A 17,077-nucleotide genomic window follows, 5' to 3' on the forward strand; every position below is an offset into this window, starting at 1 on the left:
TTGTTTTGAGGCAGATAATGAATGTAATAAGCTCATCAGCAACAGAAATGCTTGACTGTTATATCATTATTTGGTATTTATAGCGAATCAAATACCCTTTACCTGTACTTGATTCACACTTAAATATTCTGAAACTCTTTGTCATTGGCTCATATATTGTTGCAAATCGACAGGGCTAGGAAACACAAGTTTGTAACTGGTGTGATTTCTAAAGCGTTAAGTTTAATTTTTTAAAAAAGACTTTCATATTTAGGATCTAATTTTCAAAGGAAATGTTTCGTGACTGCTTTACTGATTCATGGAAGTCAACACATTCAGCTGTAAATCTCTGATGAAAAGAAAGACTTGATCAGAAAACTAATGATTTAAAACATCATCTCTGCATTAACTTTGTTCACGAATAGGAGATGCAGGATAAATTGAACTTGTTTGTAAATATAACTGGTAATCATATTCAAAGTGGCCAACATGGGAAATCAGAAGACATTATATATAAAAGAGGTGACAGCATGAACAATTTATTTTAAAAAACCAATGATTGAAGTTGCAGCTAATATTTACAGCTTTCTCATATTGCATTATTCAGCATGTTTTCATTGAAAATTTATGTATTTTTTTACAAATTTTGTTAGGTGAAGAACTTGTTACAGTTTGCAATTTTATGTTACAACCGAATTTTATGATGCACTGATGAAAAATGAGTCATGAATAAAGCTACATATTGCCAGCATTTTTAGATTTCTATGATTTGCAAAATAAGTAATTTGAACAAAATCTTTTCAAAGCAGACTCAAATTCAATTTTGGAACTTGAAAGTTATACATAAAATAATGTTTGCAGGGGAAAATATGGTTAGAATTAAATTCATGAGTTCAGAAGGTGTAATGCTTTAGTGATTTAGTAAAATCTTTCAATCTGTGAGATTATGTCACAACTTTGAACTGTGGACAGTTCATGAGCTAAATTCCATTGTTGGTAGATCCAGGAGTCAGGCTAAATTCCATATAATTGACATTCTAGCAATCTTACCTATCACTTAATTACTTTCCTTTAGTCTTAAATAAACTAAATAATAGAGATTTTTTTTAGACTAAATTATTCAAGACTACTGTATATCAAACATCTTCCCAGTTTTCGCTTATTGCGGCTTCGCATATTCGATCCCTTCATATATTGCTGTAAATAGCTACAATTCAACTGGGAGTGTGTTGAACAACAAATTATAGTAATGTGTATAAAAACTAAAGTGGAATTGGTGCCTTAGCAATATCATTGGGTCTGATAATAAGCCCCATCTAGTTTCTGGCTGGAGCTCTGGCTGATCAAATCAAGATCTGTTTAGAAACTTAAACTAATAAACAACAAGTTCAATTTTCCACATGATTTCAGTCTCACAATTGCACTGTCTTTGTCCATAAATGTGGCTAGAACAACACAAAACCCATTTTAAGTAAACAATATCTTGTCTCATCTATATTTTTACATGTTGCATTTTACTTTTAATCAAGAATATCCTTCAAAGTACTACACTCTATGTCTTATCTATTTGTTCGTAAAGAAAGTGCTGTTTTCTCGGAGTCATTACCAATATGTGTGCACTATAATATTGTCATGCTTTAAAATTGGACTATGAAGGAATATTTTACTCACTGGTTTCACCTCTCAACCAGAAGGTTTTGAGATTAACTCCTATCTGGATTGACACTTCAGTATAATGGTGATGAATTACCACATTGTTGGACATGTTATCTCTCTCCTGAGGTAAAGATAAAAGACATCATGCACTTTTCACAGAAAAGGAGCATGCAGCATTCTAGGTTTGACTCAACCAAGGCAACTCTGCCCACCTCTAAGGGAAAAACTCAGAAAAACATTGAATACAGGGTCCAAATCTTTAGGCTGAGTCTCTGTTGGAATTATCAGATTTTGAACTTAATCACTGTAAAACATTCCTGGCAGTTGCATTTTACCAGATCAACCAATCAACAGTTCACTTCCATCGTCCCTGAACAATCAGGGAGGGAAGGAAGAATGATACCTCCATTCTGTCAAAGGGAAGTTCTGTGATTAACAAGATGACATGTTTCACAAGAAACTCACCTCCACATGGATTTCTGAGGCTGCAACAATTATAGGCATGGAGAGAAACTCCCATTCTCACCTGGAGCTCTGGCTTGTGTGAGTTGTGGATTTGCAATCAAGTAAGCTTTGGAAAGATGAAAACAAAAGGATAGCCTCTTCAACCAAGTAAGTATGGCTGAAAGCAACTGAAGAAGTAACCAGCAGATATGTGGTCCACCTAACTTGGTGACAGTGTCTCAAGGTAGAATCTAGATCCTCAGAAAGTAATAACAAGTGAATAACATTATACTTTCAGATGCTAAGTCCCACACGTCAACTTGTCCATTAACGATGGCCCTGCATAACCCCCTCTCATCCATTACCTTCAACCCTGATTCAATACAAGCCATGCCAGGAGCAGCATAACGCAAAACAAAAAACTATAAAACAGAACTGTTTGCATGCCAAACAGCATAAGACCATAAGACCATAAGACACAGGAGTGGAAGTAAGGCCATTCGGCCCATCGAGTCCACTCTGCCATTCAATCATGGCTGATGGGCATTTCAACTCCACTTACCTGCATTCTCCCCGTAGCCCTTAATTCCTCGAGACATCAAGAGGAATTGTTAGAGCTAAGCGATCCCACAGCCAATGGATCAGATCTAAATTCTGTAGTCTTACCATTTTCCAGTTGTGAACGGTGGTAGACAGAAGGGGGAGGCTCCACAAATGTCCCATCCTCAATGATGGAAGAGACCAACACATCAGTGTTAAGCATTCGCAGCAATCTTCAGCCAGAAGTGCTCAGTGGATGATCTATCTCAACCTCCTTCAGTTGCCCCCAGCATCACAGATACCAGTCTTCAGCCAATTTGATTCACTCCACGTGACATCAAGAAATAGTTGGAGGCACAGGATACTGCAAAGGCTATGGACTCTGACAACATTCCAGTAATAATACTGAAGACTTGTGCTCCAGAACCTACACACCCCTAACCAAGCTATTCCATTACACTTACAATACTTGCATCTGCCTGACAATGTGGAAAATTGCCACAGTATGTCTTGTAAACAAAAAACAGAACAATCCTTATCCAGCCAATTACCGCCATCATCAAAAGTGCTATCAAACAGTACCTGCTCAGCAATAATCTGCTCAGTAATGCCCAGTTTGAGTTTTGCCAGGGCCACTGAGCTCATCACAACTGTGATTCAAAAATGGACAAAAGATCTGAATTCCAGAGATGAGGTGAGAGTAATAACCCTTGATATCAAGGTAACATTCAACCAAGTGTGGCATCAAGAAGCCCTGACAAAACTGGAAACTATGGAATCAGGGGTCAAATTCTGGTTGGAGTCATAGGCACATAGGAAGATGGTTATGCTTGTTGGAGGTCAGTCATTTAGCTGCTCTAAAATGACCTTCGATCCATCACAAAGTCAGGAGTGGGGATGTTCACCAATGACTGGAAAACGTTCAGCACTATTCATGACTTCTCACATACTAAGGCAGTCCATATTCACATGCAACCAAATCTGACAATAACCAGATCTGAGAAAATGTTTGGAAGTGACAATCTCCAACAAGAAATAATCTAACCACACTGATTTACATATAAGTACCTCAATTTGATTTCTCCTCATCTCTCTCATTTCGAGGGAACAACAATTTACAGAAACTGTACTGTACAATTCTATGTTCTAAACAGTCCTCATAACTTAAAAGTCCTAGTAAATTCATGTATCATTCTCTTGCTTCTGTCCTGGGCATTAGCATGATAGTAGTGAAAGCTTTAGCCCAAGGATATTAGTTGATAACTGTCCCTTTAATTTCTAATAAAACTATATGTTTTGCTCAGCAGCAAGTTCTTTCCAGTTTGATAAATCACAGCACTTGACTTTCTTTGTCTCTTTTGCCGCATGTGTGAAAACCACAGGAAGCAATGAGAAACACACAGGGTCTCGTATACTAATGAGATTACAGTGCCATATTCAGATGTCTAGCCTGAAGGTGAGTGTCTGCTGAATTTGGCAAGGAGCAGATGAAAAGTCCTTTGAAAGGCTATTTAAGAATGATAGAACGTTCTTGCTCTGCCATCAAAGGTAATGCTGATGTATGTGCCTGCAGGAATCTTGCCATTAATTAACTGAGCAAAGGTGATACCTTGTTCTTGAGGAAGTGCAAATGCCAATTTGAACTTCATTATCACCTTTCCACATTCTGTGCTGCTAATTAGGTATTTTTTTTAAAAATCAAATTTGATGGGTCTTCAATCCATACATAATCTGAAAACTACATGAAAATGTTGTTTGACCCTTACAGATTTGAAGATGACTCCGGATCTCAGAAGACACATTCATAACCACATATGCTGTGGCTGTTTCTTTGAACTCTGTTTGTGATTCTAATTTTTATAAACAGGAATTGGGATTTATTTTGTAAATTGCTGGATTGATTTTAATCTTATCCACTCGTTCCTGTCACTTCCAATTTTAGCCAATAGCGAAGCAAGTGACAGTTGCATGAGTTTCAACAAATTGGGGTCATTATATCTGACTGCATTTTAAGTTTTATCTGAATAGGAATTGTTTGCAGCTTTCCTCCTGGGGCCTAGCAAAGTTTCAGACAGAACAGCCCTTCCAGTTAAGATTAAGCAGGAACATTCCGCTCAGTGCAGTATGTTTAAAATGTTAAAAGAGATAGTGGTTACCTTTAGTGAAAAATCACCCTCTTTCTTCAATTATAAAATACAAAAACCAAATATTTATTTCAATTTTTTAAACTCATCAAGTGCCTTCTGTGAAATAGAGACTCGAGAACAAGAGCAAGACATCCCCCTCTGCTTCGGGTGAGTTCCTGTAAAACAGCACCATAGTGCATGGCAAGAACATGTGTGTGTATATTTTTTTAGATTAGATTCCCTACAGTATGGAAACAGGCCCTTTGGCCCAATAAGTCCATACTAACCCTCCAGAGAGTAGCCCACCCAGAACCATTCCCTTCTGACTAATGCACATAACACTATGGGCAATTTAGCATGGCCAATTCACCTGGCCTGCATACATTTGGACTGTGGGAGGAAACCCACGCAGACACAGGGAGAACGTGCAAGCAACAGTCACTTGAGACTGGAATCAAACCTAGGACGCTGGTGCTGTGAGGCAGCAAGGCTAACCACTGAGCCACCATGCTCCATAATCCAAGGATTACTCTAAAACTGCTAGGTCTCACAGTACTATTCTGGATCAGTGGTGCTGGAAGAGCACAGCAGTTCAGGCAGCATCCAAAGTGCAGCGAAATTTGCTACACTTTGGATGCTGCCTGAACTGCTGTGCACTTCCAGCACCCCTGATCCAGAATCTGGTTTCCAGCATCTGCAGTCATTGATTTTACCTCACAGTCCTATTGTCACATAATGGTGTACAAATTGCCCAGCCGTTGAATTGATTTCATATGATCAGGAAACAGGCCATTTGGCCCTTATGCCTGCCATTTGTTGTTTACTTAGATTACATTTGATCTGTAACCCCAGTTCTCCTCCTCTACTTCCAATCTCTTCATATTGCGGATGTTGTAAATCAGAGACAAAACTAGAAATTCTGTGGAAAGGCCATTCGACCTGAAACATTAACTCTGATTTCGCTCCACAGATGCTGCCAGACCCACTGCATTTTTCCAGCCACTTTGATTTCAATCTCTTTACACGGTTGTCTCACAAAAATCTATCTGAACTTTGAAATCAATTGACTTAACCTCAACAGTTATTGCAGGTAAAACAAATGCCAATTTCTATAACCTATTATGAGAAATTTCTACTATCCCTTCAGGATGGGCTTTCACTAATTTTATAATGATTCCTTTTTCTGGAATAAATAATTAATTTTCATCGATAAACACAAATCCTTTTATCATTTTGAACAATCAATTAGATCACCCCTTTAATTTCTATACTCAAAGGAGGATGAGTTTATGCAACTTATTCTTATAAATTCACCCTTTTAGCCCAGTAGCGTACCAGTTAACCGGGTCACACCTCCAAGGTTAATATAGGTTTGTAAGGAAACACGTATTTTTCCTTTTCAGGCAATAAAATGGAATGGCAGTTGGACATTGCTATACAGCTAACACCAGGACAGTTTTGCAAATTGAAAAACCAACTGGTGCACATTTTTTGCTGTCCAAGATAATGTTGCTTTGGAGCAGTGAGATTATTGCCAAGAGTGTGGTGCTGGAAAAGCACAGCAGGTTAGGCAGCATCCAAAGAGCAAGAAAATCGACATTTCGGGCAAATGCCCTTCATGAAGAGCTTTTGCCTGAAATATCAATTTTTCTGCTCCTCGGATGCTGCCTGACCTGCTGTGCTTTTCCAGCACCACACTCCTGGCTCTAATCTCCAGCATCTGCAGCACTCACTTTCACCACAGTAAGGTTATTGCATTATCAAAATGAAGCAACTCCTGCAGATTGTGGAGTTGAAAAAAAATACTGTCTGAAGACAACCCTCAGGTTGGTCGAGTAGACTTCGCTATAAACCTGAGGGAACAGTACAGCCAGAAACATTCAGAGCTAGCAAGCAGAAGACATCCTTCTCCCTTCTCTCTGTGTGACTGAAAAAGAAAGAATCCAAGAAAATAAAGGTCTGTCTGATCAACCATCAAATCAAAGAGAGACTAATGTTCTGCAGACAATAGTACTTTTCAGTCCTACAATGCAGATAGAGCTCATTTGGCCCATCAAATCTGCACTAGCACTCCGAACAGCATCCCACCCAGAGCAACCTGCCCCACTTCTGTAACCCCATGTTCCCCCATGGCTAATCCATCTAACTTGCACATCACTGAACTTCACAGGGAAATTTAGCATGGCTAACCTTTGCAGCTTTTAACTCTGAGAGGAAATTGGAGCACCCAATGGAAACCTACACAGCCACAGGAAAAATGTGCAAACTCCACACAGACAAGCAACTAAGGCTGGAATCAAACTGGGTCTCTGACACTGTGAGGCAGCAGTGCTAACCATGTGCCACTATGCCACCCAATAACATGCCATCACTGCTAAATTCAAATGAACTGTGAGAATTATTGTTCTACCTTTTGATGTGTGCTTTTGATCTTCCTCTGTTTACATTTTTACAGTCATAGTTTTTCTGCCAAACTATTTACTTTTGTTTGACTTAGTAATAAGTGTGTGTGTTTATGTAGGATATTAAAAAGTTAGTTTTTTTTTAAGACATGGAAATGTTGGGGTTGGACTGGGATAGGCAAGTTTAAAAATCAAACGACAGCAGGTTATAGTCCAACAGGTTTATCATATCATGCCACACTGAGGAAGAGGCTGAGCTCTAAAAGCTTGCAATTTCAAATAAACCTGTTTAACTGTAACCTGCTGTCATTTGATCTTTTATTTTTTTTAAGATGCGAGGAAAGAGGTTTAAGAAAGATATGAGGAGCAAACGTTTTACACAGAGGGTGGTTTGTGTGTGGAATTAACTTCCTGAGGAAGTGGTGGATGTGGGTATAATTATTATGTTTAAAAGGCATTTGGATAGGAAAGTTTGGAGGGATATGGGCCAGTAGGCAGGTAGCACTAGTTTCATTTGAGATTATGTTCAGCATGGACGAGTTGGACCAAAGGGTCTGTTTCCATGCTGTATGACTCTATGGCTTTCTTTTTCCTGATCATTTGCTAAGAATAAATTTGTTTAAAATAAATTGCTGTTTTCCTATTAATGCTCGAGTCTGGTGTGAATCACTTTTGTACTGAACAGCAACCAGTCAGATCACAGTTCTCCGAATACACCATTTCAATGCACTACCTTGCTCTCAAGCAAACATTTCTGTCCTACGTCTACAGCAATGCTCTGGTGAAGCCCAATGAATGTTGGAGGAATAGTACCTCATTTTCCACTTAGGCCCATATACAGAGGAATCTCAATTATCCGAATATCAATTATCCAAATTTTGGATTATTCAGAGTCCTGCAAAAACGTTACATCAAAGAGGTAATAGTATTCGATTTACCTGTACCTGAAGAACATGTGAAAACGCTGGTAAAAACAAAGAAACACAAGCACCTCAAGCATCAGCGACTGGATATTTTTTAAGTAATGCTTAATTACATAGCCCCTTGCTATGAAAGTAAACGCATGTACGAGGCAGTGCTTCTGTCATTCTATCACGACACTGAGCTCCCGTAAACTGACAAATGCTCTTGCAATCATAGAAGATCTTCTGGATCATGTTGAATGCTGGGATTTGTTGTATAGTATATGTGTGATGATAAGTCCTTCTCAGTTTAACTTGTAATTTGCAGAATGCAAACATTTCGGTGGAACAGTGGTACAGTGGTTAGCACTGCTGCCTCACAGTATGAGGATCCCAGGTTCAATTCCAGCTTTGGGTAACTGCCTATGTGGAGTTTATACATTCTCCATGTGTCTGTGTGGGTTTCCTCCCACAATCTGAAATGTGCAGGTTAAGTGAATTGGTCATGCTAAATTGCCCATAGTCAGGGGTGAATATGGGGAATGGGTCTGGGTGCATTACTGTTCGGAGGGTCAGTGTGGGCTTGTTGGGCCGAAGGGCCTGTTTCCATACTGTAGGGAATCTAATCTAATTTGTTTGTTTAAATAGCAGACTCATTAAAATGATCAATTTAAACAATATTAGGTCAATATAGCTTCTCTTATTTAGGATAAAATTGATCATCTGAATAATCAATTATCTGAACAAAATAGTACACGCCCATCTCATTCGGATAATTGAGGTTCTTCTACATACTTCAGGACTGACCTTTGAATGCAACAACTGCAGACGACCAGCACTGTCCTTGATTTTGTTTACACTCTTACCCCCTTTACCCTGTATCTTGCTCGCATGGGAGTACTAGTTAGGCTACACCTAGAGTATTATGTGCAGTTCATCAGTACTGATGAACTTAAAGGACCCCATACCCATAGCCAGCAGAACGAATGTCATATACAAAATACCCTGCAGGAACTGCAACAAAGAGAAAGTGAGGACTGCAGATGATAGAGATCAGAGCTGAAAATGTGTTGCTGGAAAAACACAGCGGGTCAGGCAGCATCCAAGGAGCAGGAGAATCGACGTTTCGGGCATGAGCCCTTCTTCAGGAACTGCAACAAACATTACATTGGACAAACCAGCAGGAAACTACCCACCAGGATACATGAGCACAAACTAGCCACCAAAAGGTAAGACCAACTATCACTAGTATCCATACATACAGACAAAGGGAGACACCAGTCCGATTGGGAAATGCATCCATCCTGTGACAGGCCAAATAAAGACACGGATGGAAATTCCTGGAGGCCTGGCATTTAAACCAGAACTCCATTGACAAAAATATAGATTTGGACCCCATTTACCAACCTCTCAGAACCAGGAGTGAAATGATACCATCCAGCACAACAAACCATGACACATAAATAGCAAGTGGGACAGAACACCAGCGCTTCACGAAGGCTCATTGATGATGTTACCGAGCACAAAGACAAAACGTCTGAAAACAAACCCACATACTCAGCGAAAAAACTGACGACATGATTCTATCTGTTTGAGCCTCCAAGTTCCTGTCTTTTCACTATTTAGAAAATATTCTGATCCATCTTTCTTTGGGCCAAAATATATCAACTCATAAGTGTATCCATTACTCGCTTAAACAATTCATGTTTCTTTGCATAAAAAATGAGGTCTGCAGATGCTGGAGATCACAGCTGCAAATGTGTTGCTGGTCAAAGCACAGCAGGTTAGGCAGCATCTCAGGAATAGAGAATTCGACGTTTCGAGCATAAGCCCTTCATCAGGAATAAGAGAGAGAGCCAAGCAGGCTGAGATAAAAGGTAGGGAGGAGGGACTAGGGGGAGGGGCGGTAGTTGCAGGGGACCCAACCTCCACCCCCGGCCCCCACCAACCCAACCTCCACCCCCGGCACCTTCCCCTGCAACCGCAGGAAATGTAAAACTTGCGCCCACACCTCCACACTCACTTCCCTCCAAGGCCCCAAGGGATCCTTCCATATCCGCCACAAGTTCACCTGTACCTCCACACACATCATCTATTGCATCCGCTGCACCCGATGTGGCCTCCTCTATATTGGTGAGACAGGCCGCTTACTTGCGGAACGCTTCAGAGAACACCTCTGGGCCGCCCGAACCAACCAACCCAATCACCCCGTGGCTCAACACTTTAACTCCCCCTCCCACTCCACCGAGGACATGCAGGTCCTTGGACTTCTCCACCGGCAGAACACAACTACACGACGGCTGGAGGAGGAGCGCCTCATCTTCCGCCTGGGAACCCTCCAACCACAAGGTATGAATTCAGATTTCTCCAGCTTCCTCATTTCCCCTCCCCCCACCTTGTCTCAGTCGGTTCCCTCAACTCAGCACCGCCCTCCTAACCTGCAATCCTCTTCCTGACCTCTCCGCCCCCACCCCACTCCGGCCTATCACCCTCACCTTGACCTCCTTCCACCTATCCCACCTCCATCGCCCCTCCCCCTAGTCCCTCCTCCCTACCTTTTATCTCAGCCTGCTTGGCTCTCTCTCTTATTCCTGATGAAGGGCTTATGCTCGAAACGTCGAATTCTCTATTCCTGAGATGCTGCCTGGCCTGCTGTGCTTTGACCAGCAACACATTTGCAGATGTTTCTTTGCAACTTATTCATAGAATCCCTACAGTGTAGAAACAAGCCCTTCAGCCCAACAAGTCCACACCAACCCTCTGAAGAGTATCCCACTGAAACCCCTACATTTACTCCTAACTAACATATCCCTAAACACTTTTGGCAATTTAGCATAGCTAATTCACCTAACCTGCACATCTTTGGAGGAAAGTTGAGTGTGAAAATAGATAAGTACCCTGTGCCGGATAGGATTTATCCTAGGATCCTCGGGGAAGCCAGGGAGGAGATTGCCGAGCCTTTGGCATTGATCTTTAAATCGTCATTGTCTACAGGAATAGTGCCAGAAGACTGGAGGATAGCAAATGTGGTTCCCCTGTTCAAGAAGGGGAGTAGAGACAACCCTGGTAATTATAGACCAGTGAGCCTTACTTCAGTTGTTAGTAAAGTGTTGGGAAAGGTTATAAGAGATAGGATTTATAATCATCTAGGAAAGAATAATTTGATTAAGGATAGTCAGCACAGTTTTGTGAAGGGTAGGTCGTGCCTCACAAACCTTATTGAGTTCTTTGAGAAGGTGACCAAACAGGTAGATGAGAGTAAACCGGTCGATGTGGTGGATATGGATTTCAACAAGGCGTTCGATAAGGTTCCCCACAGTAGGCTATTGTACAAAATGCGGAGAAATGGGATTGTGGGAGATGTAGCAGTTTGGATCAGTAATTGACTTGCTGAAAGAAGACAGAGGATGGTAATTGATGGGAAATGTTCATCCTGGAGTCCAGTTACTAGTGGTGTACCACAAGGGTCGATGTTGGATCCACTGCTGTTCGTCATTTTTATAAACAACCTGGCTGAGGGCATAGAAGGGTGGGTTAATAAATTTGCAGACGGCACTAAGGTCAATGGAGTTCTGGATAGTGACGAAGGATGTTGTAGGTTACAGAGAGACACAGATAAGCTGCAGAGCTGGGCCGAGAGGTGGAAAATGGAGTTTAATGCGGACAAGTGTGAGGTGATTCACTTTAGTCGGAGTAACCAGAATGCAAAGTACTGGGCTAACGGTAAGATTCTTGGTAGTGTAGATGAGCAGAGAGATCTCGGTGTCCATGTACACAGATCCTTGAAAGTTGCCACCCAGGTTGACAGGGTTGTTAAGAAGGCATACAGTGTTTCAGCTTTTATTAATAAAGGGATCGAGTTCCGGAACCATGAGGTTACACTGCAGTTGTACAAAACTCTGGTGTGGCCACACTTGGAGTATTGTGTACACTGCATTATAAGAAGGATGTTGAAGCATTGGAAAGGGTGCAGAGGAGTTTTACTAGGATGTTGCCTTGTATGGAGGAAAGGCTGAGGGACTTGAAGCTGTTTTTGTTGGAGAGAAGAAGGTTGAGAGGTGACTTAATAGAGACATATAAGATAATCAGAGGGTTAGATAGGCTGTACACAATTTTTTCCCTGTATGGTGACAGCGAGCATGAGGGGACATAGCTTTAAATTGAGGGGTGATAGATATCAGAGGTAGTTTCTTTACTCAGAGTAGTAAAGTAAAAAATGAGGTCTGCAGATGCTGGAGATCACAGCTGCAAATGTGTTGCTGGTCAAAGCACAGCAGGTTAGGCAGCATCTCAGGAATAGAGAATTCGACGTTTCGAGCATAAGCCCTTCATCAGGAATGCTCGAAACGTCGAATTCTCTATTCCTGAGATGCTGCCTAACCTGCTGTGCTTTGATCAGAGTAGTAAAGGTATGGAATGCTTTGCCTGCAACAATAGTAGATTCACCAACTTTAAGTAGTCATTGGACAAGCATATGGAATAGTGTAGATGGGCTTCAGATTGGTATGACAGGTCAGCACAACATCAAGGGCCTGTACTGCTCTATGAAACCAGAGTGCCTGGAGGAAACCTACACAAACACAGGGAGAATGTGCAAATGCTACACAGACAGTCACCTGAGGCTGGAATTGAACCCTGGACCCTGGCGTAGCTACTCTAACCACTGAGCCACCATGCTACCCATTGTTTGCACGCTGGGCAATGATTACTTGTTGGGTTACCTATCTTAATGTAAATGCTAAATTTGGATATGCTTCTCTCTACTCCTTCATCTTAATCATTATTAAATATAATCAAAAGCTAAAGTCCCTGTTTTAGATTCCAAGGCACATCTCCTTTTTACTTTAGTGATGGAGAGGGATAATCGTGTGCCGCAGGGCAAGAGCTATAGCTGGGGGCAGGGAAATTATGATGCAGTGAGGCATGACTTAGGATGTGTGGATTGGAAAAACAGGCTTCAAGGGAAGAACACTAATGAGATGTGGGGAGTGTTCAAGGAGCAGCTACTGCGTGTCCTCGATAGGTATGTACCAGTCAGGCATGGTGTAAAGGGCCTTGTGAGGCAGCCGTGGTTTAGTAAGGAATTGGAGTCCCTTGTGAAAGGGAAGAAGGCGGCATATGTAAAGATGAGGCGTGAAGGTTCAGTAGGGGCGATTGAGTGTTATAAGGTAGCCAGGAAGGAGCTAAAGAGGGAGCTAAGAGAAGCGAGAAGGGGACATGAAAAGTCTTTAGCTGGTAGGATTAGGGAAAACCCAAAGGCTTTCTATAGGTATGTCAAGAATAAAAGGATGACTAGGGTAGGTATCGGTCCAGTCAAGGATAGTAGTGGGAAGTTGTGTGTGGAGGCGGAGGAGATTGGAGAGACATTAAATCAGTACTTTTCCTCAGTATTCACTCAGGAACAGGACACTGTTGCTGATGTGAATATGGAATCACAAATAATTAGAATGGATGCCCTGGAAATATGCAGGGAAGAGGTTTTGGGAATATTGGAAAGGATGAATATAGATAAGTCTCCTGGGCCTGATGGCATTTACCCCAGGATCCTATGGGAAGCTAGGGAGGAGATAGCAGAGCCATTGGCCTGGATTTTTATGTCGTCGTTGTCAACAGGAATAGTACCAGAGGACTGGAGGATAGCGAATGTGGTCCCATTGTTCAAGAAAGGGAGTAGGGATAGCCCTAGCAACTATAGGCCAGTGAGTCTGACTTCAGTGGTGGGCAAAGTCTTAGAGAGAATGGTAAGGGATAAGATTTATGAACATCTGGGTAGGAATAACGTGATCAGGGATAGCCAGCATGGTTTTGTGAAGGGCAGGTCGTGCCTCACAAACCTTATTGAGTTCTTTGAGAAGGTGACCAAGGAAGTGGATGAGGGTAAAGCAGTAGATGTTGTGTATATGGATTTTAGTAAGGCGTTCGATAAGGTTCCCCATGGTAGGCTAATGCTAAAACTTCGGAGGTATGGCATTGAGGATACATTAGAGGTTTGGATTAGGAATTGGCTGGCTGGAAGGAGACAGAGGGTAGTAGTTGATGGATTATGTTCATCTTGGAGCGCAGTTACTAGCGGTGTACCACAAGGATCTGTTTTGGGACCATTGCTTTTTGTTATCTTAATAAATGATCTAGAGGAAGGACTTGAAAGCTGGGTAAGCAAGTTTGCGGATGACACAAAAGTCGGTGGAGTTGTGGATAGTGAGGAAGGAAGTGGTAGGTTACAGCGGGATATAGATAAGTTGCAGAGCTGGGCGGAAATGTGGCAAATGGAATTCAATGTAGCTAAGTGCGAAGTCGTTCACTTTGGTAGGAATAACAAGATGATGGATTACTGGGCTAATGGTAGGCTACTTGGTAGTGTGGATGAGCAGAGGGATCTTGGTGTCCATGTACACAGATCTCTGAAAGTTGCCACCCAGGTAAATAGTGCTGTGAGGAAGGCATATGGTGTACTGGGCTTTATTGGCAGAGGAATTGAGTTCCGGAGTCCTGAGGTCATGTTGCAGTTGTATAAGACTCTGGTGCGGCCTCATCTGGAGTATTGTGTGCAGTTTTGGTCGCCATACTATAGGAAGGATGTGGAAGCTTTAGAACGAGTGCAGAGGAGGTTTACCAGGATGTTGCCTGGAATGGTAGGAAAATCTTATGAGGAAAGGCTGAGGCACTTGGGGCTGTTCTCATTGGAGAAGAGAAGGTTTAGGGGAGATCTGATAGAAGTGTATAAGATGATTAGGGGTTTAGATAGGGTAGATACTAAGAACCTTTTACCGCTAATGGAGTCAGGTGTTACTAGGGGACATAGCTTTAAATTAAGGGGTGGTAGGTATAGGACAGATGTTAGGGGTAGATTCTTCACACAGCGGGTTGTGAGTTCATGGAATGCCCTGCCCGTATCAGTGGTGAACTCTCCTTCTTTATGGTCATTTAAGCGGGCATTGGATAGGCATTTGGAAGTTATTGGGCTAGTATAGGTTAGGTAGGATTCGGTCGGCGCAACATCGAGGGCCGAAGGGCCTGTACTGCGCTGTATCCTTCTATGTTCTATGTTCTATGTTCCTGTCACACCTTTCTGTTTGGAGTACACACTAATTATCTCTTCTTTCTGTTTTGTACTCACTTGTCCAATTACCTACCAATATCACAGGTTTCTTTGGCTTTGCAACTCTTAGACTGGTTTAAATCTTTTTGCAAGGGAGGTGCTCCAAAGGATAGGATTCACAATTCAATCAAAGCACAAAATGAACCTAAAGGTAGAGGGAGAAATCAAACTTACCAAGAATCTGTAACTAATGATTTCAAAAGTAATGCAGTAATGCTCGGCATTTTTAAATATAACAAATGTGAATACTTTAAGCAACAAATAAACAATTTACTTTCCTGTTTCTTAAAAGTAATGGAATGAATTTTTCTTATCCCTTCCTATTCTGGCACTGGAGAAGTAGTCAAATGAACTTTACAAGTTCAACTTCTGAAGAAGGGTCGCTGGACCTAAAAAGGTTAACTCTGCTGTCTCTCCACAGATGATGCCAGACCTGCTGAGGTTTTCCAGCTATTTATGATTTTGTTTCTAAGTTTAGGCTGAGAAATATTGACATTTCTTATTTTGAAGCTTTAACAACATGCAAAGGATTTGGCTGATGAGTGTAAAGGAGAAGCTGGGTAATATTTCGAACACAAGGTCCAAATGAGGCAGATTTCATGGTAGAAAAAGATTACAAGACATTTTTAAGAATTATCTTTTTGGACTAGTCTTTGCTTTCCATGACATCTCCTCAGATCCCATAAAGACTTTCGATTTCAATTTTCTATCTTATTGTCGTAGAAATGAGATATTGAGTTTACAGAGGGTCTTTCACGTCACCGATAGGCCTCAGTTTATTGCAGTTGAAGGTTCAGCCCGGGTTTACAGAAATCTTGGAACTGGTGAAGGAATGTACACATGGTTATAATAGATTTTCACCCTCTTTCTTGAATGTTATTTTCTACTGCAATTCATGTCACAAGGATGAGGAGGATGTTAAGAAGATTAGCTCGAATCACATAAGAAAATAAAAATGGGATTTTAAACACAGAAAAGAGTCGTGGAACTCTTTAGATATTATTTTTTGAATTGTTACATTTATAGCTCATACACCTGACATTTGAGTGTTTGTTTTAGCTTATTAGAGTGAGAATTGCGTAGACCATGACATTCATCTTCTATGGGGAAGACTTTATCTGTGCACATTTTGTACTGTAAGTTTAAATATTCATTAAGAACATGCCTACACTTCTGGCTATAAATGGTGTAAAAAATATATCTTCTAATTTAGGGTGATCTTTAATGCTCTTTTTAAAACCTTGTTACTAAGACTGAGGCACAATTCACACTCATGAAAAAGTATCAGCAAACATCACAAGCTATGATAATGCTCATTTAATGTTTTTAAACAGTAAATTTAATTGTGAAATATGTAAGTTTTTCTTGCTTTTCCTTTCTTACATTTGAACCTTTGTAATACTCGATATTTTCAATTACTTTATACAAAGAATGTTGTTTAGGAAAGATATCTTAACATCACAACTGACTGATGCAGTGTAATAACTTATACTTTAAGGAAAAGAAACAACCTTGCTCATGCAGTATTACAAAATAAAGCTAAGCATCTTAGGCTGCAATTGTACTCCATTTTTCTTCAATGCAAAGTGACTTTGTGGCAGCCTCCCAGCCCTGGCATGGTGGTCCCCTGGCTCAGCATGGCAATTTCCCGGTCTGGCATGGTGGTATCTTGGCTCGGTGTGGCAATCTTCCGGTCTGGCATGGTGGTACCCTCGCTTGGTGTGGCAATCTCTCAGCCTGGCATGGGGGTACCCTGGCTCGGCATGGCAATCTCCTGGTCTGGCATGGGGGTAGCCTGGCTCAGTGTGGCAATCTCCCAGTCTGGCATGGTGGTACCCTGGCTCGGTGTGACAATCTCTCAGCCTGGCATGGTGATACCCTGGCTCAGCATAGCAATCTCCAGGCCTGGCATGGTGGTACCCTGGCTCA

Source organism: Hemiscyllium ocellatum, chromosome 7 (genome assembly GCF_020745735.1).
Source record: "Hemiscyllium ocellatum isolate sHemOce1 chromosome 7, sHemOce1.pat.X.cur, whole genome shotgun sequence".
In the NCBI taxonomy this organism is placed as follows: domain Eukaryota; kingdom Metazoa; phylum Chordata; class Chondrichthyes; order Orectolobiformes; family Hemiscylliidae; genus Hemiscyllium; species Hemiscyllium ocellatum.